Source organism: Coturnix japonica, chromosome 6 (assembly GCF_054131305.1).
Source record: "Coturnix japonica strain WE chromosome 6, WE-NBRP24, whole genome shotgun sequence".
Taxonomy (NCBI): Eukaryota; Metazoa; Chordata; class Aves; order Galliformes; family Phasianidae; genus Coturnix; species Coturnix japonica.
Window position 1 is genome coordinate 36,243,316 of NC_140668.1, and position 26,483 is coordinate 36,269,798.

Here is a 26,483-nt window from a genome sequence, read left to right on the forward strand (position 1 = left end):
GTATTCAACTAAACATTCCCCAAGGAGATGTTCTGAAACTTGCTGTTGCTCAGTCCTTCCACAGTGCTGATGCGTAGTGGGAATTACTCCGATTCTGAGAAAAGGGGTGGGGAAAAAAAGGCCACAAAAGAGGGCAGCAGTCGATCCATTGGCCGTTATTTATTTATTCTTATTTCTTACAGTGCTGAATTGCTGCGAAACTTGAACTATTGACATCAATTTTCTGACCTCTCTTAGTCGGCGTATTAAAAAGTTTATATAATATTTATGCATTGCGGTAAACTTGATGCGTGTGTATATATGTGTCTTTAGGTTTAAAATTTATATATAATGCTTTACTACGGAAATGTGAACCACTATTTCCATCTTCAGCCATCTTGTGAAATAAATCAAGCACTGTTGGCTCATCTATAAAACCTCCCCTTTTCAGAAATTTCATGTTAATTTTGACTCTTAGACAAAGTGCTGAGATCCTGCATTCAAAAGTGATGAGACTGAATGTTTCTAAGTATCTGAACTTTGTCTTCTAAGTGCTTGGAAAACTCTCAGATCCTGTATGCAGACTATTGCAGGCTGCTATCTCCTGAGTCCCTGTAGCTCCCCAGTACACTTGAGGGCATTTAGTGTCCAGAAGGCCTAAGTAATAAATGCACATAATTAATCCAAATCACGTATACATTAGCAGTGTTTCGCAGTTAAAGATATTAAACGGATGTTTACAGTTAAAGTAGGATTAACAGTAGGTATTCTTACGTGTTTTGTTGTTGTTTTTTTTTTAAGGGCAAGTAAAGCAAGCAGTTCTGCTCCAACCGAAGTGTATTGCAAATGTGCTCAGTTAGATTTGGCCAAGAAACTTAAGCCTCTTCACCTGAAGCAGTTAAGAGTTGGTCAGGGACCAGCCCTCTGCCAACACCTGTACCTTGAGTTTCAGGTACGTTCTCAAGGCAGAAATGTAGGTGCTCCTGAGATCTCAACATTGTCTTTGTTGGCCTCACCTGAAGATGTTTGTTGTTGTGGTTTTGTGTTATGTTAGTGAGCAGCTCCTGGAGAGCTGCTGGGTGCAGGGGAAGGTGGGAGGTGTCAGTTGGGGTCCGTCTGCATGATGAGTGACCAGTGCCTCTCTGGGAATGTGAAATTCCACTCCAGGCTGGAGCTGGGCCTGGAAGACAAGGCCCTGCTTTCCAAGAGAGAGCCCTGCTGTACTGCTAATGGTGTGTGAGATGGATGGCTGGTCTCCGTGCAAGGTGGTTGTCTTGATAGGGAGGATTTGATTCCAGAGGTGCTGAATGGAAGGCACTGACCAGCTTCCTGAGTTATAGGGTTGAATTGGGTTCACTGGTAGGTGCTGTCTCGCAGCTCCCCTTGCTGCCCTGGCATCTGCCTCCCCCTGCACGGGATGACCAAACCACGCCTGAAGCAGCTCCTGCATTTTTTCAGCTTCCAATCCAGGAGTTTTCGAATGATCTGTCAGTTTAGTAACTATTGAAGTTGTCCTTGCTTGGCATGGTGCTCTTGATAGCCAGTCCAGCTCAGTTCCTTCCAGCTTGAATCAGCCTTTATAAATCCAGCTGGTTCCCCCACAGGTAACTTGTTGAGTGTGAGCTGCCTGTGCACTGTGCTGCTTTCTAGGGATCAGGGCAGCAGGCAGCTGTAGTGCCAAGGTTCTGAGGCCAGGATCTGTGTCCCAGAAGTGCCACAGATGCAATGCTCACACTGCGGGTTTGGGGTGGCCATATCCTGGGCTGAACCCTGCACAGTCCTGCACATCCTGCTGGTGTGGCCTTTCCTCCTCGCTGTGATGGGATTGGACAAACTGGTATGGAGTGGAAACTGCAGAAGACAGGAATCATGGTGATGGGTTCTTTCTTTTACCCCTCACTCCAACTCCTACCGCAGTCCCCTCCCAAAAAGTCTTTTATTCTTTTTCCCATGTATAAGAGATTGTTTTTGGAAAGCACAACTCCTGGCCTGGTCCCTGTTCCTCCCCTGTCCTGTGTGGGCTGCTCTCCAGAGGGGCCAGCCCTGGGGTTCCAACTCTCGTCCTCTTCCTACGCTGAAAAAGGGACGTCCTATGTAGGGCCTTGTGTTCTGCAGTACTGCAGCAAGGTCTGCACATCTTTAGATAATTCATCAGCTGTTCCTCAAGTTTTCTTTGTTGTGGAAATGCTGTATCAACTCGACCGCTTGGGTCAAGTGGCTTTCAGGAGCTTTGACAGTGCCTCATCTTTCAATTAAACTCAATGTGAGGTTACATGATAGACAAACTTAACCAAGCCAGCTCAATGGTGAGTGCAGGCAGGCTTGCATCTCTTGTGTTTGACAGCACAAGACTTGTGTGTCACAGCATCTGCCTTCTGAGTCAGACTGCTTGCAGAAGGCACAAGTGTTTCCATCAGAGCTCCCAAGTGCCTGGCTTCCTTACCAACTCTCCTTCCAGAGAACATCAGGCAGCTTAATTCATTTTTTTTGTGCAGTATTTTTTGTGCCTGCATGACACGGTAAATGCAGAAGAACAAAAAGTGAGGGATATAGGGGCTGTTTTCCCTGCTTTGGCTGCAGCATCTCCGGTGAGCTCAGCAACAGCAGTGTCTGTACTGCCTGCCTGGCTGTTGGTGATGCACGTTTGCCATGCCAGGCGCAGGATGCAATAACAAACAGTAGTTGTTACAAGTGCCAAACTTCTGTTTCCTCTGTATGTAGCAGTAATTCAACTCTTCTGTTATATACGGAGGTGCTGAAAACTCACTGTGCTCCACAAGAGAGTAGCAATTTTTTTTTTTTTAACGAATGTTACTCAAAACACTAAATCTTTATTTTTTTAATACTGTTTCGCAGTTTTGTGTTTTTCTCCTCACAGCTGCCTTCAGCCATCACTCTGCGTGGTGCATGAGGACACTGCTCTCTATTAGAGCACCAGTGCCATGCAAGTGTATCATAAATGGCAGCTGACGATAGGTAATAATAATTAAAGTTAGAAATACTTGGATGAAGTACAATTCATTTGAGTTAATCTCATCTGCAGGAGGAAGGGTGTCTCTGGAGCTGTGTGGATATGGCCAAGGACACGGGCGTATCTAAGATTATAACTAAGGAGTGATTTTGTGCTGCTCAGTGATGCCTTTGGAAGACTTCTATTTGGAGTAGGGTATGGATCCTTTCTGCAATAAGCATCAAGGTTTTAGGGTTTGTGTTCTTGTTGCTCCTTGGAGTAGTTAAACAGCCTTTTCAGAGTGTGCTGTTAATTATGTGCATACTTGTTTTTTGAGGCAGAGGCTACTTATTCGGTGTTAACTTGGTGTACTTCCCTGCTGAGGACTGAGCTGGGGCCTGCGCTGCAGTCACTGGTGCTGTAGTGTTCGATGTTTGCTATCTGCTGTTCTTGTTTGTTATTGGAGACTAGAGCTGGGTTGGGTGGCACGCTGCTTTGGAAAGAAAAGGAAGGAGAGTTGTCTGAAGGTGGAGAAGCTGGGCCAATGAAGTTGACTGGGACATATCGGTGTAAAGCCAGCGAGATATGGGTGAAGCACTGCTATGAAGATGACATCTGTGTGCCCTGAATGTTATGGATAGGTCACCATATGGTTTGGTTCTTTCTTTTTACATTTATTCCAATGGGAGGAATTGCAACCAGGCTTTAAAGCAGCAACTCCAGTCAGCTTTGTCCTGTAAGACACTGCAGCCTGACCATGGCTGTGCTCCGGTAACCAGTTTTCTCAGTTCCTCGTTAACAGATAACCTGAAACAATGCATTAAAACCATTCTAAGTGCCTAATGAATCGGATGAGCATCTGCTAGAAGGTATTAATGGTAATGGGGGCATCAAACAATGACCTGCTGCCAACAGCTGATTGCGCTGTAAAGTGATACAGAATCTTAAAGGATTCTTTAAAATAGCTTATTCTGGGTAGCGGCTCCATTGTTCCAGAGATTATCATCTGTGTGTCAGACTTGTTTCGGAGGAGCTTCTGAAGGTTATTGGAAATAATGCCTTGAAAAATGAGCTGGAAGGCTGGAACTTCTCAGTGCAGACAGTTAAACCTCGCTGCTGCCCAGTATTTGTGCAGGATTTGCGTGTGGCTGATGCACACCTGCCCAGCACATCAGTAAATGAACTTCTCAATGCCATTGCCAACCTGTGCCCTTGAATTTTTGTAATGAAATGAGACTGTACCATACGCTCGTCTAAGCTGATGGATTTGATTACAGTGATAGACAGAAGCATCCCTGCCGTAAGTAACATCTATTATGTTGCTGATAAAAGTCAAAGATGTAATTTTTTTAATGCTCGGTGCTTTTGAATCACCACATGTTGCCCTTAGTTTTTCTTTGCCTTTCTTTTTTCCTGTCTTTTCACTTGCTGCCACGATGTCCTCTGGTTTTGTCAAGGGCGAGTTTCTTCTCTCCGTACTCCTAGCCCCAGTCACAACCCAAGGGATGTCATAAAGGCGGGCTGTACTGCAGGCTGCCTTTACAGACATCATTCCTGCCTGTCTGAATTGTGTCTATGCGCTGCCACCTGCGTGCATTTCAGAACAGAAAACAAAAGCACTGTGGAACAAAATTGCACTCGATTAAAAAGCAAGAGCCACTTTGGAAAGCCTTCTTTTTTTGCATGGGATGGGCAGTATGCTCTACAGACTTATCACTGTGATTCTTCTTGGATTTCTCAGCTTAATGATCTCACATGCTACAGCTTCAGCCTGGCAGCATCTGTTCAATTAATTTATGTATGAAAACAGGAAAGCGTTATCATCTCTCACGTGTTTCACCATTTCTTAAAAAGCCAAGTCTGTTTTGAACTTGGAATCAGTGGGACAGTACAGCAGAGGGTATGGCAGGGTGGTTGTGTCGAACAGCCATTCCCTGAAACTATGTGGAAGTTCTGTTCTGATAGGAAGCCAAGGAGTAGCCCCGCAAGTGGCGCTTTCTCATAAACTCTTTGAGAACTGGTGTTAAATTGCTCCAAAGAACTCTTCAGGATCTCTCACAGTGGCTGTTCAAGCTTCTGTTTGCATGGGCAAGCACCTGCTGAGCTAATTTGGAGCATTTCTTTCCCCTCTCTGGCTCCTCAAACCTCATGTTTTGCTTCTCACAGTTGAAGCTTTCTGTATTTAAGGGTTGGAAGCAACATTTTGCAATTTCAGTCAGTACCTCAGTTTAGTTGATTTAAACGGTGAGCTGTGTTCTTGTGGACATCTGGGGTAGCATTAATACTGCATGGTAAGCAGTGAGGAAAACGAACAATAAAACAGCAAGGTTCTTTTTTTAATTGTGCACAGCATTAGCTGTACTCGGCCGATGGGACAAGAGGCTCTTTGTGGCACAGAGCTGGGGTGGTGCTGCCCAATGCTGCCTCTGGTGCTGGGAAGCGATGCTGGGATGTGGCAGACCTGGTGCCCAGCTGAAGCCTTAACCCAAAACACGTGTGTTCCTGTGCCTGCCCTGCGGTGCAGTTCTGCTTTCTGGCCTCGGTTGTTTTGTCTTTCTGTCTCACTAACATGGCTTTGATTTCACCCTTGTCCCAAATTTCCATCTGAGTCCATTGCTTTTGCTGCTGATCACTCAGATGCTTCTGTGGGTCAGAGAAAAGCTCTGCACAAACTCAGTGTCGCCGTGTGCTGCTTTTTGCACATCTTGGTGTCTTTTGAGGACAGCGCTCAGTGTTGGTGGGGATTGTGCTTAACAGACGATGAAATGGCTTTTCATCAAGCTGGTGCTGTCTGCAGGTTGAACATCACCTGAGCTGCTGTGAGCAACCCTTGATGTGGATCACATGTATCACACCCTGCGCACCCTGTTCCTTCGGCTGACTTTTACCTTTGGTCCATGGGGGGAAGCCCCCATTCCCAGCTACCTCATTTTTTTGTTCCTGCACTTTGTCATATCTTTCTTTTTTTTACATTGCGTTTTGTCCTTCAATGAAAACCTGGAACCAAACATAAAGAAGCAGGGCTGAGTGATGCCGTTGTCCAAGGACAGTTTACTTTAATTTCATTTTAAATGCATGTTTCTGTAACGAAGAGACCAAGGTTGACCTGCAGCTGCTGTAAAAGTAAATAAAAATTATGTGACTTGAAAGCAACTATTATACTTGTAAATGAGAGAAGCAATTGAAAGTCCGACCTGGTGATTTTTGTAAAGAGAAAACTCAAAAATAGAGCTGCCAGCTTCTTTTGGGATTGGGTTTTAGCCATGCTGTGCTGATCTGCCTCTGAGCTGGAGCCTCTGTTTTCCTAACAGAGATTCAGGGATTGTTCTGTAACGTCACACGTAGGTTTACATGGAGCTTCCCATTTACTGATCCACAGAGGAAAACTGCCCAAGTGAACACCAAGCTGCCATACCCGAGATTGTATTTTTGTCCATTTCTTTGGGACCTTTTTTGCTTAGCTTGAAGAGTTTTAGGGGGGGAAAAAGCTTCCCTCCACCCCCAGCCTTTTGCCTCTGTTTTGACATAGTTTTGAATTCATTATGCTGTGCTTGATTCCGTAAAGCAACAATGTAAGCTGATTTCAGCTTTTGTTTGTGCTGTTATTTTTTGTGTGTATTCAGTGCTTTCTTAACACATAATCATTTTTCATAGACAGCTTCCTAACTGTACAAGGCCTTATTAATGCGAGATGTAATGGAAGCTTTGCCTTTCTTTCCTTTCTGTCAAGGCAGAAGGACAAAATGCTTCACAGGATCTCTTCCTGTAGGAATGTTTTGTGGCAGCTCATCCTAACACTGAGTTGAATGTAGCAAGTATTGTACTGAGCACACACAAATAAGCAAAAAGACGGGGCTGTTTGTGCCTCTGACAAATGTGCCAATTAGAAAGCTCTGGAATTAGCAGCTGTTGATGTTGTGCTGGCTGTTCAATAACTTGCAGAATCACAAAGGTTGGGAAAGACCTCCAAGATCCCCCAGTCCAACCATCCACCAATATTTCCCCACTAACCCATGTCTCTTAGTAGCGCATCTGAACGTTTCTTGGACACAAATATGAGGGTTTTTAGGCTGGATCCCGGGAGCTGCGTGCTGCTCTGGCTGGGACACACTGACTCACATGGCCATGGGTGTTGGGCCAGGCCTGAGGCTGGTTTTGGTGCGAACCCAGCAGGCTGGATGGGGTGCCCACGCTGCCCCCACATCACAGGAAGATGGGAAGGCTTTTGGGCTGTGTTAGCAGGGATCCATTGAGCTATCTTAGCTTGCTGAAAGCTGGGAGGCTCTGGAGCCATTTCTGCAGGGTGGATAAGTACAGATCTCAGTAGCCTGGGAGCGCCTGGCTCTGTTTTGTTGTTTTTTTTCCTTTTTCTTTTTTAATTAAGTAAACAGAAATGTGTAATTGCTTCCCTCTTTGTATACTTAGCGTTTAATGGCCTGAAGCGGGAGCCTTGACAGCTTGAGATTTTTCTTTTGAAGGCAGAATTAAAACAAAGTAACATTATTCAGATTAGTGCTCTGCCTTCAGAGTTTTGCTTCTGTACATGGTTTATTGGGCACTAGGAATCTTGCAGGATTGGGCTAACAAATTAAAATGCACAGGTGAATGCTGACTAATGCATTCAGTATAATTTTGTACTGTAAAAATATTTTTATTCTAGCATAGGAGAATGAAATAACCACCTTAATTGATGACTAATGATGCCTGTATTCCATGAGCCAGGCAATAGGAGCATGTTGGGCTGTAATGCTGTTCCAAGCACGTTGCTGCTGCTTGTGGAGGCTCAGCCTTCTGTCAGATCTAAGATATTAGTGACTGTCAGGATGCTGTCAGCATTTACGGCTGCCTTTTCTACAAGAATGTCAGTGTGTTGTGGTTGAAACTCTCACTTGTTGTTCGCCATTGCTGGCGTACAGTGGGACGGCTCGGTTTACTGCCATCATCCAGCCGTCACACTTTGATTTCTGTATGATAGATGTTTACTATTACAGGCTTTCTGTATGCATGTTTTCTGTGTGTCTTTCTGTCCTGTGTGGGAACTGAGCTTTTGCTTTTGTTTTTTTGTTGTTTGTTTTTTTATGTGCCTACTCCTAAATCTTTACGTTACCTCAAAAATGAACTCATTGATTGCTGAGGGCCAGGCCTTGGGATGCTCTGACCTGAGCATGCAGTGTCTCTTCTGCAAAAAACTGGGGGAAAATAAGAAGTGCTCTTTGGCTTCAGTCGAACTATGCAACATAGAGCACCAGAGAGTGGGATTCCTTATGGTACAGAAGAAGCACGGCTCTTGTGTCCTTCCTAATCCAGTCCTTGGTCCAAGGTTAGAAGAACTTGTACTAAATGGCTGCCCAAGAATCCTTTGTCGCAATCAACTTGTGTTCGCTGGTTTTCCTCCTTCTCCCCTGCCTCTCTCTGTCTGGTTTGTTGGATGTTCTGATTTTGAATGATGTGGTGTCAAAGTGTACCTTCCCCCTTGTCAGTCTTGTGTTGTTGGCAGTTGGAGCTTGTCTTGTGAATCCACCAGTGCATTTTACCCGCTGGGTCAGTTGGGGCCACTTCACAATGTTTGCATCTCTTTGCTGTAGGATTTTTGATATGCTGCACCCCTCTGGGTAGGTCTGACTTGCTCGTGTCCCCACATTGTCCTGTTGTGGCTCTGGTGCTTATAGTGACAAAGAGCTGTTATGTCTCAAATCTAGTTTAAGTTTTTGTTTCCACTGCTTGTGCATGTAACTGTGCATTAGATTTTGCTGCTTGCGTCACCATTCAGGGATAAATGCCCGTATGGTCAGGACTGTTGAAAATTCATTGTTCTGCCATTGCATCCATTTTCCAGTGAAGACTGTTCCTTGTGTTCCCCTTCTTCCCCCTGTTAAATCAATATGTTGTTCCCCTGGTTCTGCATCCCATGAGTCGCTCTTCTCTCAGTTGTTCCTCTCTTCTCACCTCTACATGCCTTCTTCTGAGTAGTTCACCTACACGTGTCATTTACTCACCCTACAATGTACTTCATACAGCTTCTCCTTCTTATCTCCACTTACTTTGTCTCTCTCTAATTCAGGTTAACCTCTATTTATTTCACTGATTTCCATCTCTTCCATAACTCGGGAGAGAAAACAGCAAATCTCCCTTCAGACATCTGTGTGTATTCCCTCCCCAGCACATACGGTGTTGAGGGGTCCAGATCTCTCCATCCCTAACCCCAGGCTCTTCATAGCGCTAGGAAGTACCAAGTCTGAAGGTGGTGTTTTATTTCTTTGGGTAACTAAGAATACGTAGAGATTTTCTTCTTTGGAGGTAGCCAATGCAGTGAGCGGTTGGTCTGCGAGAAGTTTGTTATGCTTCCATACTCAGTATTCTTAATTGAGAAACAAATTATTTATTTTGGGGGGGGGGGGGGAAATGTAAATTTTTTTGTATTTGTACGTCAAAGTGGCCTTTATAGGAAAAGCACATAAAATATTTAGATTAAAATTGCTTCGTTGTGTAATTTTAGCGGGGATTTTTATATTGACAGGGTTTCTATGCATTTTTGAAAATCTATTTGCTGTTCTGTGTTGAAATCATTGGAAATATTTTTAAAACGTGTATTCCCACATTTCCCATGGTTGATCCCTTCACAACCATTCCTTTCGAAAATTTTAATTAACCCCATAAATTAATTTTTTCCCCATAACTACTTGCGTTAAGTCGATGTAAGGAGTTACAGCATGAGTATGTAGCTGTAAGGGAATAATCCCAGTAACGTAGCTTAATTACGGAGAGACTTTTTTGAGAAGGGCAGCATGTAGTGTTTCAGTTGCACTTAAAAGACCAAGTTTGCAAATCAAGTTCTTGCTGTACCTCACTCGTTTGTTTTTAATTATTGTTATTTTTCCATCCTGTGGTGTTTACACAAGCGTTATTAAATATGCGCTGTTTTATGCAGTATGCAATTCTCCTTCGTTTTGCTGGGATAAAACTGATGTTAATGGATAGGAATAAGTTCTGAATGTGTATGTACCTGATGGATATGGTGTGAGCTTGGGGGCGGGAGGAGGCAAAGGTAGATCCATCAGTATGTTTTTTCATTGAAACTAAAGTAATTAAACTTATAATGGAGTTGTAAGTAATGTTAGTGTATTAATGTGGGGGGAGGGTAGGGGATAAACGAGGGATTTGAGGGTCTGTGGGCAAAAATACCTGTTGAGTTGCACTATGGTGTTTGTGCAATTGCCTTGGCTGCCTATGCAAATCTAGCCTGAGTTGGATACATCAGACCCTCCCATTCGTGCTCTGATTTTACTTTCTTTTCTCGAGGTGTGATTGTAAGGCTCGCTAAGTAGGAACTTCCCAGGAACGTTTGTCATCTGACGCCTCCATTCTGTCATTCTCAATGTGTGTTTTGATTTTTGCTCACTTTAGTTTAATACGGGATCCCACATTGCTCATAGGTGAGCATAAGTGCAAGCTTCTGGGCATAGTTGCAAACAAACACTGCACGCTACTGTATATTTTCATAATTGAAAAAAAAATGTGCAATTTTGATGGCACTTTGACTATTGCTGAAACACTGGGTCTTGAAATGGAACAAACTCAGCAACTGAAAACACTCTGTGTCTATATTAGATGTCATGAAAATGAAGAAAAAGGCAGCTGCTCAAATTGTACCCACTGATAATTCGGCATTGATTTTGGTTTTTTAAGAGATCTATGATTTGTTCTTACAGAAAACAAACAAATTAAAAAAAAAAAAGCATGTTTATTGATTTGCCTTAGTTGCCATAAATTGCCCATTGCAGAGTCTGGTCCACCTCCACCCGTTTATTTTCATGGAGTGGTCTCACATAAAGCTGTAACAGCAAAGCAGAAAGCTGTTTGGTTACACACCCGTAACACGACTTGCAGAATTGCTTTGTGGCTCAAACATACAAAAAAGGGACGTGAGAATTTTCCTGGATTAAGTAGCACTCGCTTTGTTTACGTGTTCAGTATAATGTTGGGTGACTAAAGGGAGGCTCCCTTTTTAAAGTGTTTGAATTGTGCTTTGGAGACTTAGTGGCCACTGTGCAAATTGTGCTGTAATATTGTACCAAGGATCAGTGGAAGTGTTTTATCTTTTTTAATGTCGTTTGTATTTGACCGGGTTTTATAAATGTAAGAAAACAGAGTGCTGTATTTTGATCTGAAATTTGCGTATGGTAAAGTAACTTTGCTTTATGTATTGGAGGTTTGTTCAGAACTTGAATTATTTTATAGAAGGGTACAGACCAAAATTAATTGTCTTAAAGGTGTTTAATAAACTAACCAAATAAAACAGTGATGGTTTGAAAAACTTGTCAGCTGCTCATCTGATTTCTTTTTTTCTTTCTATTTTTAAAAGAAAGGAAACAGGTAGTTCAGGATTGTCTCTCGAGGTCTGACGAAGAACGAAAGAAATGCAATAGATCTTATAAATATCATCCATCTCCCATGAGTTATCTGTTTTATTATTAAGTGTGCCTACATACCAGAAATTTAATCAAAGAGGAAAACCCACAGGAAATAAATGAAGGAGGAAAGGCGAGGGAAACAAAGTAGGAGGTGGGAGTGGTTCCTCTGGGCTCTGTGTGGGTAATGAATGCTCCTGGCTGTGGGTCCTGATGGCTGTTCCAGGGGGAATGCCCGAGGGCAGAGGCTTCTGCTCACCTGTAAAAGCTTGGACAATTGCTTGAAAGTCTTCATCCTCCCCTGCAGTCGCCTTTGTTAGTCCTCTGCCAGCACTGCTGCTTTCATGAGACCTGTGGAAAACAGAGGAGAAAAATATTTGAAGCAGAGCAGCTCCCAAGGACAGGTACAGAGCGCTCATTGCAGGGCTGCCAGATACTCAGCAGCCATCGGTTGTGCTACAGCATGAGTACATAACCTCATCAAAACTGGAGAGCTGAGCTTTATGAGATGCCAAGAAGCTTCCTGGAAGAACAGAGCCAGAGCAAAGGCTTTGGGCTGAGTAAGAGGGGCACAGCTGTGGTGGCTACAAGTGGAATTGCAATAGAACCAGCAAAATCAGCACTGCAATAACACTGAACTTCAGGAAAAATCACAGCTTTATCAAGAGCTCCACCTGCTTTTTCTTAAATGAAGGGACACTGAGGTAAGGCCAAACATGAGGTAAGTAGGATGGTAGGTCTGAGGTGTGGGGCTGGCTGAGTGGAGGGGAGTGGGAAGGCTCCAAAACACTGCAAAAATGGGTGCTCTACACACTAAAAGGTGGTGGTTTAGGATAGGGAAGGAAAGGCAAATATGTTTGCTTTGTGGAAACCTGCTTCTGCTTAGTTCAATAGCCATAGCAAAATGAAGCACAAGTCCTGAAGCCACATTGGTTCAGGGAGCCCAAGGCCTCCCATGCAAATTTGATAGGGAAGCTGGTGTTGGTTTATTACTTTTGCTGGTGTTCCTATGGTTATGACTGTGTAAATGGGCTCTGCCATATCTTGGATTCTTGGAAACAGAGGGTGAACTTGGATTCTGCAGCCTGGAATGCTCATAACTGCTGGGTTAGGAAGGGTTCTTGATTTCCTTTAATTTCTGTGCACAGTGCAAATATGAGCTGAAATTTCTCTTTATCCCCCTGGACTTTCTTCCTAAAATAACACAAAGCAAATCCAGAAAAACTTCCTTTATCAAAATATCCTCAGAATATTTAGCTGAAGTTGCCAATGCAGGGGAACGAGGCCTCTCTGTACTTCCTCACCTACAAAATATGTTGCAACAGGACCTGGGACTAAGCTGTGTTTCTTATTCAGCCCTATGGCATGATGACCACTGGAAACTGTCGATCTAACCAAAGAATTAATTGCTTTTCAGAATTTATCTCCTTTGCCTTTTGTTAGGAAAAGCTGTTGTAAAGTCAGTCAAAACTAATGCAGATTCCACAGGGAGGGAGTAGGTAACTTGAATGAGTGTTGTCGACAGACTGTGGCTGCTGCTCCAGGTGAAGGCAATGGCCACTGGATCAGACCTATTATTTTTGCTTTTTCTCCAGTCTGTTTGGACTTACGCAAGCTGGGCTCTGTCACATGTGGCCTCCAAGGCATTGTGAACCCCAACACCATGGGCTGGGCTGAAGGAATTGGCTGATGGAGGATTTACGGTAAGAGCAAATGTATTTTTAACCACCAGGATATGCTTATCGTCAGGAAAGGGCAAGCAGCACTCCTATCTCTCCAGGGAAGGGGAAGTGTTGAGCATGGCTTTAGTTTTTTTTCCAACCCTTTCCAAACTCTGAAAGGTTTTTTCTTCCTGAGACATGTTGTCGGATTAAATCAGGGAGTTAAACAGACATTAGTCTTGGGTCACAGGTGAAAAATGCTAAATGCCGGGCATGCAGTGTTTTTTTCCATTGCATATAATGTGTCTTTATCCCTTTTGTGTTCAGGAAAGACCTTTGGAAAGACTGCTTTGAAACTGATCTTTTATTTATTTATTTATTTTAACACAGTGTCTGTCCAGAAGCTTTTCAGTTTTTAGGGCAACTTTGATGTTTTTTGACTTAGAGAGGAAAACAGGCTGCCCTCCTTGCAGCCTTCCACCTCACCCTGCGGCCTCTGCAGTGAGCAGTGCACCAGGCAGCCATGATTTCAAGCTGCTTTTTGGCTTGGTTGCTAGACCTGAGCAGGGCTGGTTGCACTCCCCTCACTACGGCTGGGTGTGCCCTGTCCCGTGGCTCTCTATTCCTGTGTTTGAGCTTTGCCACCTGGGAAAGCAGCAGCTGTGTGCAGGTGGCTGTGTGTGACACTGTGCTTGGCTCCCTTCCTACCTGCACACAGGGACGCGTGGCCCAGCTCGGGGCTCATCTCTCAGCAGTGAGGCCCTGACATTTCCCACTGCTTGTGTTGCTCTCACCAGCCCTAATCCTGCCTCGGGAATAGAAAAGCCTTTAACATGCAATGTAATTTACTGTCAGGACCGATGACAATAATGATCCCTTTCAGAGCACCTGGGCAGGAGGGGTATTTATAGCATCAGCAAAACATCAGGTTGGGGTAGGAAGTCACAAAAGGAAGACAGGCTTTGAAGTGCTAAATGCTGCCTGCCTACCAGGTGCCTGGTGCTGCTACTGCCTGTGTTGAACACTGCTGCCCACCTCCTTGGGGGAGAAATCCAGTCTCATCTCCTACAGTCTGCAGCCTTCACCAGCTCCATGTCCTCCTCCCATCCTACCTACAGCATCCTGCTTTTATTTAGGAGAAGTTCAGGTTGATTGTAAACAAAAATTTCTTTAAAAGAGCAGTGATGCGGTGGTACAGCTGCCCAGGGAGGTGGTGGAGTCACTGCAGCTGGAGGTGTTAAAGAACCATGGGGATGTGGGCAGCTGGGGGTGGGTTGGGGTTGGACTTGGCGAACACAGCGGTCTTTTCCAACCTTAATGATTCTATGACATGAGTGAGTGCTGATGGTGGCCTGCACAATGAAATGAAGGATGACTTCATGGCCTGCTGTCAGTGCCCAGTGTGGTTTCACCTGTGTTTTTTCCTTCATGTAGTGACCTCTTAGGGACAGGGAGGGCTGTGCTGCTGCTTGTGAGCAAGTCCTGGAGTGTCTTTGACCTTTATCTCTTGCTAGTAATACCCTTGTGTTGGAGGATCCTTTCAATAGGCAAAGGGCCTGGACACCAGGCGGAGCTGTTCTCTTAGTGCAGGGCTCACTAGATTGCTGTTGAATTTTCTTTCTCATTGGTTTAATTGCCCTTTCAGTTCCCCATCCTACTGAATAATAATGCTGCAGAGTCCATTTTCTGCCTCTCAGTCCATCTCTTTGTTTCAGTTATGCCTGTGCTGTTCTCCTTGCTATTGTAGTGTGAATTATTCAGGGAGAAATGTAAAATTCCCTCATCTGAAAGTCTCATACCACATCTTAGAGCTTGCCATGAGGCACAGAACAGTCCTGGTTCTACCTGCTTTGAAGAGGAAAGGAGAACTGCAAGCATAACGCTGTCTGCTCTCAGCAGAAGCTTTGGAGACTGGCCTGTTTTCATGGAAACTGGGTTGTTACTATTAGCTTGGTTTTATGTCAGGACTTGATTCCTAAATCGTTCTTCTTTTCATAAAGTGGTTTGTGAATCACACAGATGAAGTGACACAGTAAGCAAATCCTGCTTCCCTTTGATGCACAGTCACCTAACCTCGTTTTTGTAACTGTTCCCTGAATTTTCTGGCTTATTATTAATATTTCAATGAAAGTTATTAAAAAAAACAACAACACTGCTACCTTGTTTTCTTGTTTAAAGAGAACAAGAAAGTTGTGTAAGCTAAAATGAAAACAAAACTGGTTTGCAGCTGAGTAATTGTGTAACCAACGCGTTAAGAAATGAGATGAGGAAAGGGCTGAGGAGAAACAGACTGACATGAACCCTGCAGGTACAGGGCATTGGCTGAGGTTAAACAATTGCAGCTCTTTGCTGAACTCGCTACAGCTCGGTTTGGTAACAACGTTATGCCATCGTAATACTTCTTGTAAGTTAGACAGGAGGCTCTAAGTGCAGAAGTGTTCCATCTGTCTCCATTCAGACCTGCAGGGTCGGAACCAAGTTCCCCACGACTTGACAACTTTAATGTCCTTGCAGAAATGATGAAGAACGGTGCATTATGTCCTGCAGGTATTGGTCTGGTGACTGACACAGAAGGAAATCATTACATTTCTCTTTACCCACTTTACCCAGATCTATCTGGACTCTTTTTTCCCCCTTAAGCTAACCTGTTCAGTGAAGCTGATGTAATAGCAATGGCACTGGATCTTGCTTTGAGATGAGAGAGGCTCTTCAGATTTGCACTTTGTTGTGCAAAGACGTATTGTTATGAAGGCCCTGAAGATTAGTGTTTTCTTGCCTTATTAGCTGCTGTGAACAGTTTGGGGGTATTGCAACTGTTGCCTACTTTAGCTTTGAGTTTGAAAAGGAAGGTATAGCATTATCCTGAATGTCTTGCTATCTATAGAAGAGACTTGAACTGAAGTCTTTGCTTTTTCCATTTTTTTATTTTATTTTATTTTTTTACTACCATTAGCAGCACGTTGAGACAACATCTTCTTGTGGGATTTCTCTGGGACATTCAGTTCTGTGGATATAATGTGGATTTGTGATTAAGTAAATAAATGTCCTTTCTCTGCGATTGAATTCAACTCAGTTATCTGAGTTGAAGAGCATCAGAATAGTGTAGTTTAACCGAGAGCTGCCATCGTCACAGCTGCAGGCATCTGCACCCCTGTGCTGCTTTCTAGAGAAGGAAGGATTCTTCCTTAGAAGTTCTCATTGTGTTTCCAGCACACAATGCAAGCATTGCTCTTGGGTCTGATTCTGGGTTTGACATGTGGGAGTAGCATTAAATTTGCAAAGCAAAGAGAGGCTCCAGCCCAGCAGAAACCTGGGGCTATGGTTAGGTTTTGTATTTGCAGAACTTTTGGTCTGACTTGCAAAGGCCCCTGTGAATGTAGTGGGCTGCTGGGCAAGCAAATGTTGTGTAGACCTGGAATGGCACTCAGTTAAAGTCAGTAGAGTTCGGGAAATCTGCAAATTTAGAGAACAAGGGGGAGAGTCTTGTCAGCAGAATTTCCCACAGACTTTACCACCACGCTCCCACTGTACCAGTTCATTAAAGAGACCTGAAAAAAAACCTTATTTCTTGCCAGCCTGGGTGACTCCTATCACAGTTATGACAGGTTTATTCCATTTGCAAGTCAAAACAAGTTTCTGCTCTCTCTTGGAGGTACACAATAATCAAGATAATCCTTATTGCTACACCAGCTACCAATGCCCTATAGTGTTTGGTATTCACACTTTCCTGGCACCATCCTGACTGGCAAAGCAAAGCTTGCTTGGGTGATAAGTTTAGCATAAGAGATTCTCCTCATTAGCTTTGGGTGCCATGAATCAGAATGATTAAGTGGTTTGTCCAAAGCAGAAAACAGATTTAGTGTTTCTGCACTGCAGTCTTAATAAATCATGAGTGTCACCAAAAAAAATCATCTGTCAACAGATTCACAAATATTACCTGAAAATATTGCATCCTATCCCATAAACATGATCTGTTTCTATTTATACTATGGGCCTCAGACCTTTACCATTTATTAATTTTTTCTACAGAATGCCTAGGAACTTGAAATTATGGTAGTTAAATCTTCTCCATGTTGAGCAAATGTCACTGGTGGCCTGAGCTCTGGTCCTTGCTCTTGTCTGCAGTGAGTGACTTGCAGGATAGAGAAGGACAGATCCTTTGAGGTGCCAGACAGTCACTGAAGATTGTCACCTGTCCTCCTGACTTCAAAGTCAGTTCATGCCTTGGAGGACTTGCTTCGCTTGTTCCCTGCTTATAGACAGGAGAAACTGCCACACTACAGGCTGCTTGATCTGAGGTGCTAATCCTCTTGGCTGAAACTCTCCCCCTCCTTAGCAGTTTGTGTGGTAAAGAGTTGCTTGGGGAGCTGAGCCCTGTGATGGAGTGTGTAGAGCAGGGAAAGGAGGAAGGGCTGTCCATGCAGGTGGATTGGAAGGACTCTGTTTAGAGCTTCTTGTATATAGAAGTGCTTGTTGTCAGCTGACTTCAGTGAGGTGAGCTTAACTTTTACTCTGTTCCTGCTCAGAAACTTGCTTGGAGTTGCCCCATCCTACCATGCACCAATGCTGAAGTATACCCAAGGCAGCCCACAGACAAGCCATGGAACTCACAAAGTTTGCTGGGCTCAGGCTGACACTCTAAAATCCCTCCCATCTGACTTCCCACCAAGTAGCTGCTGGGTTTCCCAGCATCTGGGGTCAGGGTGACTCCTTTCTGGACAGAGCCATGATGCTAATGTGACAGAACTAATCTTGGTGTGGCTGCTGGCAGAAGTGGCCCTGTTTGCACAGTTTCTGGTAGGCAACATCATTAAGTGGTGCTGACCAAAGCTTAGCCAGGACCAGACGTTCTTAGGGGAGGCAGCTTGCAAACAAGCATGGCCTTGGTCATGTACTGTGGACCAAGCTCATCAGGCTCCCTGCTGCTTGCACACTGTGCCAAATCCTACTTCCTCCAACGCTCTTTCAGTATTAGTACACCAGGTCATATGTCTGATGGGTGCAGGGACAGGGAAGTCTCACCAGAATTTTAAGGTTTGTGGGCATCTGCCTGGGGCCAATTTGGTTCTGTCTCTCCTGGCCCCTGTACACATTATATTATTCTTTTCTCCTTTTTTGAATTCCCTTGAAATGGCTCAACAAAGCCGTATCTCCAAACCCACTGTTTACACTGCGTTTGAGCAGATTTACACTCTGTGCATTCAAACCTCAGTTTACTTTGCACTAACCTCCCTGTGCAGGCAATCCCCAGTCTTGCCCAAAGCAACTTGCCCACTTGAAATGGGATAAGTACGTGCTTCCCAGCTGGTCCATTGTTCTGCTGCTCGGTTACACTACCGTGCCAAGCCTGATTTGTAACTGTGGATTCTGCAAGGCGGGCTGTGGAATGCAAATTATTCTGGTGTATTTGCAGGTCTGCACTGAGGAGGAGTACAGGAGCTCGATCCTTCTATTTCTCAATGGCTCTTTTTTGTTATGTAACTTGTGTTGTCCCACCACTTTGAGATACATTGCTGGGGGTTTGCAGGTCACTATTCTTTTGTCAGAGAGCCCAGGATCACAAAAAATGGTGTGCTTATCTAGCAGGGAGCTGGCATTCCAGTGGTGATCACAGTACTTGTATGCAAACCTTTCTTCCAAAATCTCACCCGGAATCTATCTCCAGGCAAAGGTGGTGTCTCCTCAAGCACTTCACAGTGCTCAGTTGCTTAGAGAAGGAACTCTGACAGCAGATAATGCTGTTAGCATAGCAAAGTCTAATGGAAGGCAGGCTGCTTTCCACAAGCTCTTTTATCTCAGGTAAGCAATATAATTTTTTGCTTTCACTTAATAACCCCATCTACCAAGAAGTAGAGGAATAATTTGGTAATTATGTGTTCATTTGATGGAGTGCACGTAAATGGCTGCAAATGCTTGCAGATTTTAATAACTCTACGAAGCTACATTCCAGTCATTCTGGTTAGTTGTCCTTTCTGCTCTACTTCTGAACAAAAGAAGCAATTTTATCAGCTGCCCAAGTGAGAGTTTTGGGGGACTTTCTTACACAGAACAAGGCATGAGTAGGTTAAAAATCCTCCCCCTCACACACACTTGCTCCCTCTCCAGCAGCTATCCCTGTTCTTACAGGCAGGCTGAGTGGATTAGCTGCAGTGCCAGGAAAGAATGATGATCCCACTCAGCACTAAATCGCCCTGTGGGAAGGGATGACCTAGAAGGGAGCTGTGAGGAGGTTTGGGAGAGTGGTGAGAGGAGGCACTTCTGCCTTATGTGTGAATTAAAATGTGTTTGATTACTGGATGGATCTAGGGCATCAGTATGGCTCCGAGTCCTGCACGTAATGTCTCACAGATGAAAGGACTGTCTCGGTGCAGGGATCTCAGCACTTGTGGCAATCTCATCCTTGCTTTGAGTTAGCTCCTGGGTTAATGCGCACCACTGCATTGAAACCACTGCTCTGATATCCAGGCCGGTTTTATCACAAGCTTTGGTTTCTAAAGGAAACTCACCTCCGAGTTTCCTCTCTCAGCAGCACTCCATCCCACCTGCCCTCCAGCTGCTGCATGGGGCACGATGGCTGTGCTTTCCTGCAGATATCCAGGCCAGGTTGTTTAGGTGATCTCTGCACCACAGAGACAGGAGCTGATTGTGGATCCCTTTGCTTGCATTTAGGGCTTGTATTATAAAATGCTGGTGCTAGACAACTGAATGCTATCCACTTGAGCAAAGCCAAGGCTCATTTGAATAGGTGCTTTCTCTTCTGTAGTTTTGTGCTCTGAGTGGTTTCTGACTGACTTCCAGCAAGGTAATGGTCAACCTGACTGCTGTTTGTCACCTCCTATCAGCTAAATATAATTTGGATTTTATTTATCTTGTGTCTTTAACAAGCTCTCTGATGTGACTTCTTCCTGGAAGAAAAAATTCCACATGTTGCTGTCCTTACACAAAATAAATAAAATCTGTCTGTGTTCTTGCCACGTTTAGCTCTATATATATCCCTGGTACACAGAGGAGATATCAGCTTGGGAATTGGCATGCTGAGAGTAAATAAATGAATTTACAGTAAAGCCTGGTTATTGTTTTTAAAGACCTATTGAAAGGAGAAGACTGTTCTTAATTTTCTCTCATAATCTCATTTCAAGATGTGCAGCCTCCAACGGTCTGTCGGAGTGGGCCTGTGCTGTTATCTTTGCTCTCCAGTTGGAAACCCAAAGGACGTGGTGGTGCTGGGTCCTGGCTGTGCTCACCAGCAGAAGCCCTTTCTACCATGGGACGGGATCCTGAGGGGTGGTGAAAAGAGCTGTTAATCCCGTGCTGTTTGCTTTGCACACCACACCCCTGCTTATTGCCCACAATCTAAATTACAGGGGCGGCCAAACTTGCTTCCTGTTAAAAACAATAGCCCTGACTGACACATCGCATTGTAATGCACCGAGTGCGAGGGAATGGTCGGGTGGGTTTTATGGGCAGATGGGTCCTGGCCCTGCTGGGGTCTGTCAACAGGGTTACCGCATTGCTGGACAGATAGATGGCAGCTGGGGAAGTATGTAGGGGATATTGCTGGTGGTCCGCCATAACGGGAAGTTGCTTGGAGAATGTTAATCAGAGGAAACGTAGCTGGGAACGTGGGGGAAGCTTCCTGAAAAGGATCATCCAGAGTTTATGAATTCAGTGGGAATTTCTGTAGGGAAGTTAGTGAGTGTCCAGCTGTCTTAAAATCTCAGACGAGCTCTTCTCTGTAAGAAGAAGGTTGCTATTTAAGTGCAGGAAATATTTTCACTAGGCAGCTTTCATCTGAAATATGTTACATGGGGATATTAGACCTAATTTCCTCTGTTTCTTCTACCTCCTCTAGGAAATGTGTGTAACAGTTGGAGCTGATGTTCTTTGTGTCTAACAGCACAATGGGGGAGAGCTGCACGGAGCAGGAGCTGGTCCCTCTGCAAACAGGGGATTTACAGCAGGTCCCAGGTACTTCCCAGGTAACTGTGCTGAATCACAGCCAAAATGTCACAGAGGACATAGGTAACATACCCAGCTCATTGCGTGCAAACATTTTGCATTCACAATATTTGGCTCACAAAGGCCAGGACAGGCTGGGTGTGATCAGGACTGCTGGCCTTTGAACACTTGGCCACCAGTGCTCAAAAACTGTGGCTTTTTTTCTTTTTTTTTTTTCCTGATATATCGAGACACTCCTTGTGAATGTGCTGAAAATCCTTCAGTTTCATACAAACTTAAGATGTACAGCGCTTTTGGAAATAGGAATTGCATTTTTCTTCTTTGAAATGGACAACGTTGCTGTCTTGCACACAGGGCTGGGTCACTGCTGCTGCCCCCATGTTTACTCTGGTGAGGAGCCACTGAGGTCGGCTGTTTTTGCTGCAGCTGAGCTGGCCCAGCACCACAGCAAAGGGGCGGTGAGTCAGGCCCACAATTGTTTAAGTGCAGGAAAACGAGTCGTATGTGCAATGAGATCTGGGCACCGGAGCTGGAAAATCCGTAGGAACCCTTTTGCTGTTGGTTGGAGGAGACTTATGTTATGAAAGCGTTCCTGAGCCATTATTGAGGCTTATTTTTCAAGGGATGCTGGCATGTTGGGAAACTGTGCTTATTTTGATTTTAATGTTCTTTTGTTCTGCATTCTGACTCGGAATAATACCTTTCCCCTATGAGCCAGAATTACAGCTGGAACCAGGTTAGGGGTTCAAGATGAATCCAGTTTTCCAGAGATCTGCCTGATTTCTTCCTTAGAAAGGATTTTTCCCTATCTCCACCCACAGTTTCCAAGGGAAAATCCTGAGTATACGCTGGGAATCCTGGGTGTACTTTGGGAAGGTTCTCTCTCCCTGCTTTTATTCTTGCTGTGGGATCAGATGACATCTGGCTCCATCGCTTTGTCAGCCTTTAGGTAATTTACTCTTTCTATCTCTCATCTACCATGATCTATACGATCCTCCCCTGAGACATTCTAATGTCTGGAATGAACTCCCCCTTCTTCTCTGGTGAACACTAAGGCAGATGATGAACTGTACCCAAGTCTACCCCTTTTTCTCTGTAAATTATCCTTCACTGTCTTCCTCCTTCCTTTCCTTGGCTTTCACTAACAACCTCATGAAACGTCTGACTCCTTGGGTTTTTTTTTTTCAAGGGAAAAAATTTAAACAAAACCACATTCAGGCACACAGACATACACACGCAGAATACGAACAATGAGCATTCACAGACAACCAACAGCGTGCTCACAGAGATGTGCTTATATAGAGATACGATGACGTAAATCAACACCCAGCAGCATTTATTAAATTACCCAGTTATATACACAGAGGCACAGGCAGATGGGTAAAGGCTGCATTTTTCCTGGTGGATGAATGGAAACATTGCTTCAGTGCCCACAGGAGGATATTTTGGAAAGCAGTGGCAGCACCACATATTGAAGGTGATACTTCTTTATTCACTCTTTTTGGACTAATTGGCTTATCCTAAGACATGGCAGCTCCAGCTGCATAGCAAGTGTGAACCCACACAGTTTCATAATCAAAGTCAGTGTGAAAACAGGGCAGCAGACTTTCCTGAAACCCTCCCTTCTTCCCAGGCATGACTGATACCAGAGACTGCATCCTGAATTCCCTCCTTTGATTGCTCTGGGCAGCCTACCTCTTCCTTTTTTCTTTCTGAAGAACTATGAAAGGAAACTAATGAGACTGCCATGATTTCCATAACTCTCATTTGGATACTCATTTACAGGTGCTAGTAACAGAAAGCTAGTTCTTTGACCCTAAAATGGCTCCCTTCCCAGCTGCTTGTATGTTGGTGCTTTATGGTACAGGGTTGCTGTAGGCCCTGTGCACAATCAGGGGGAGATTTATTCCCAAAACACAGCTGTACAGTTCCAAATAGGTTTCTTCCTGCATGCCCATTCTTCTCAGAGTGCAGGGCACTGGGAAACACTGAAGTTCATTAATGGCTCATACCTGGCTACCCCCACGCCCACTTAAAGAGAGAAGTTAATTCAAACAGCTGCCTGGTGTAAGCTGGTTCTCTAGCTGGATTTTTTTCTTTATGTCTCACATACAGATATATATATTTTCATTTAAAGATGCTGCTGTAATCTCATTAGATGTCCTTGAACCATGAGATCCACCTGCATCCTCAGTCTATCATTTATATATTATGATGCCTCCAAACATTCCATTAAACCACCCCTATTATCCCTACTTACACTTTCCTGTGCAGTTCACCTCCTGCTAACATCACAAGTGTTATTTCTTGTTTCACTGTCAGAATTCAGATAGCCTTTAGAACTGCTGATGCTCTTTTCTTTTGACAACAGAACAAAAAAAGAGGCCCAACTCACACTGTCTGTGCTCACAAACAAGACCTGCTCCACACAATGCCTTTTTTCTGCTGCTGTTGATGACAACCCAGCCCAGCTGCACAGTTCCATGGACCACCTCCTGCAGCTCCTCCCTCCCATCACCTGTGTGGTTGTGATATGAATTGATATCTCTGTTGGTACAATGTGCTAATGGGGTTAACCAATTTGCAAGTTGTTTTTCAGCTGTGCTCTCCATAGTACTCCCAAGGTCATACCGAAGGATTCAAATGCTGGTGCTAAATAGGTGAATCTTTCCTACAATACCCTTCTTTACCTGTCTTTTAAAACATGCTATAGCATTAACAAAAACCTCTAACAGTATGTTATAAAAAATAACCTTTTACACTGATAAGACATTGAGAATGCCTCCCTTTTGCAATAGTGGGGTTTCTCAGAATCTCTGATTTCTGTGGTCAGCCTTAGGCACTACAAAATCCATATGCATTGTTATTCTTTTCTATGCTCTTTTCCTTTTTTCCTTCCCCCCCTAGATGTGATATCTGATGCATTTCTTTTAGGTGTATAGTACAGTTTGTCTACGTGGGTGAATCCTACCATTACTGACCATCTGTTCTTTTCATATAAATCTCTGGATTTGTCATCGTGTTGCTCTGTTGCATGTCAGCTGGGGACTGACCTAAGCACATCATTGCTATTCTCTCCTTTTCCCCTTAGATTACCAAGACTACAAGGATATTATGCTTTCAAGAAACCAGCTGATAAAAATAAAAAGGTGTGTAATTACCAAAGCACACCCCGACAGCTGATTTCATTATTTGTATCTGGGAATCTGTAAATCATGAAAAAATCCAAGTGCGTTAAATTGATGCTTGTCTCTGCCCTTTGTATTTGTTTTCATAGAATTCATGGTCCAAGGACAGCCTTTATGTGTATTCAGAAAGTGCTCAGCACAACAAAGGCACCAGCACCAGGTGTGCACTGTTATCAGGTGAGAGTTCGTACTTCACATCAGAACCCTGTTCATATGAACGTCACATTAAGAAAGGACTGAGGACCGGTGGGAGAGTTTCAGCTGCATTCTGTGTAACGTTGCATTTAAACAGCTGAAACACACTATTTAGTAATAAAAAGATAATAAAAAGAACAATTAAGGACATTTTTTAATCTCTTCTTCCAAGAAATGATTCTCTTCACCAGAGAATCCGTGGATACTAATCCTGCTGATACTCTTTTACACTCTGCTTTTTGTTTTATTTTTTCTCATGTCTTTTGAAAACATCCAAGACTTTCAGCATTTCTTCCACTTCTCATTTCACTTCCCCCGTGTGTTGGTTCAGTGACTGAAGATACACTTCCCTAATCTGTGAACTACCTTTTTCTTTCTTAGTTGTTCTTCCTCTGTTTTGGGGAAACTTCACCTTACTGTGGCCAGCCCACAGCTCTGCATTATATCCCATTTCCTTTGGACTTTTAATGCTTATTCTGTGTTACAGTGATGTTTTGTGGGTGTTAATACCCAACAGTGCATTTTGGATTGATGAGCACTCACAGCTTGGAATAGCTGCTAGGATGTGACCTATTGATGGAATAGGAAGTATTAGCTGGAGGTGGGAAGACGAGGTAACGATAATGCAGTTTAAAGGAAATAGTGACTTTTCATCAAGTCTTGCCAAATAAAAGCTTTTACGTACATCTTAAAGGAAAAAGGCAACAGCCTGATGAATTCTGTTGGAAGCTTTTCTTTTTTTTTCCAGGGCTTTTTCCATGCCTAGATATGTGGGTGACCCTAAAAGAAGGTAGTAAGAAACATGTGAGGGAGAAGCTTACCACTTAAGGCTGCTGTCGCTTAGAATGGTGATGTGGGAGGACAGTAGCTGGTACCTTATCCGTGCTCTCTAATTGGGTGCAGCAAAACAGAGAAGAAACTTTAGGCTCTTACCTCTTCCTCTGTATCTTCTGCTGATTTCCTTCCTATCTACTTGTCAGTTTATTTTAGTTGCCTTTTTGTTTCTGTTTGTCCCATTCAGACTTAGACTTGAGAATATAGACTTGAGACTTCCTCTTTCCACTTAAATAAATCCCTCACCACAGCAAGTCTGTTAATGCTGGTTCAGCTCAGACAGTTTTTAGCCTTCTTTGTATAGTGCTCCATCCTACTAATACCAGGTAAAAGTCAGACTGGAGCACTGTTCAGATCAGCAGATGGCAGGCTCCTTCTAGCAATTGATACCACCAGCTTCATCCTACATACAGAACGTCTGATGGTGACAGGCAGTAAAAAAGCCATGATTTCTGCAGCATGCACTCAGAAGTGTGTGTTGTGTCAGAGGAATCAAAGATACATTTGTAACCAGAGTCTGCCTGGCACACTGTTAGCCCCATACTGTTATTTGCATCTGCTGGGAAAGCAAGAACACAGTGATGGAGTAAACTTGAGAGAAGCAGAAATGTGAATGGCAGGGATGTCACACTGGACTCTGATTTCCCTCTTATGACTTCACCTGTGGAGGTGTCTCCCAAAATTGACGCTAGGCTTTGAAGTGAGTGCTGAGAAATTAGGGTAAGACATGCTTGTAAATGCAATCTTGATTTTATGCGCTTGTGATTGATGGTGCCTTAATCAAGCCCGTCCTTCCCTCAGAGGCAAATACAGAACTGCTCCTTGCAGGGTGGTTTCTTTTATCGTTATCTAGATAGGTTTTAAATGTCCATCACTCCTTTTGGGAAACAATTCTGTTTTATGACTCGCTGTACCTTCCTAAGGAGCCACTGCAGTGATTAACTCAAACTTCAAATGCAGGATTTCTAGCATTATTGATACAGCATCTCTTTTATGTTTTATATGTTTGCCTGAATGTATTGTATTCCCCAGTTTCACCGAAGAGTGGTTTAAAAGTATTTTTAACAATACAGCATTGTTATGAAAATGAGCTGACTACCGAGTCTGATAGCAGGAATTTGCTCTGAGTCAACAGTGGCAATTTACAAGCATTGACTAACGAATTCCATAATCCACACAGCACCTCTGTGAATAAGGGAAGAAAGCTCCATTATCTCTAGTGTGCATCAAGGATTAAAATATGAGAAGGACAGCTGCTGTGTAAGAGTCTAAATGGATACTGAATACAAGTTGGGAATTCCCGGTGCTT

At 43.8% G+C, this 26,483-nt stretch overlaps 1 pseudogene across 1 annotated transcript; it reads left to right on the plus strand.

Moving 5' to 3' along the window:
- The first annotated feature begins 15,293 nt into the window (after nucleotides 1-15,293).
- LOC146760580 (uncharacterized) lies at nucleotides 15,294-24,485 on the plus strand (annotated as a pseudogene). The gene is made up of 7 exons (XR_014947292.1): nucleotides 15,294-15,306; nucleotides 15,513-15,545; nucleotides 16,504-16,659; nucleotides 20,196-20,285; nucleotides 20,398-20,538; nucleotides 23,865-24,106; nucleotides 24,235-24,485. The product of XR_014947292.1 is annotated as an uncharacterized LOC146760580 (transcript).
- The last annotated feature ends 1,998 nt before the right edge of the window (nucleotides 24,486-26,483 follow it).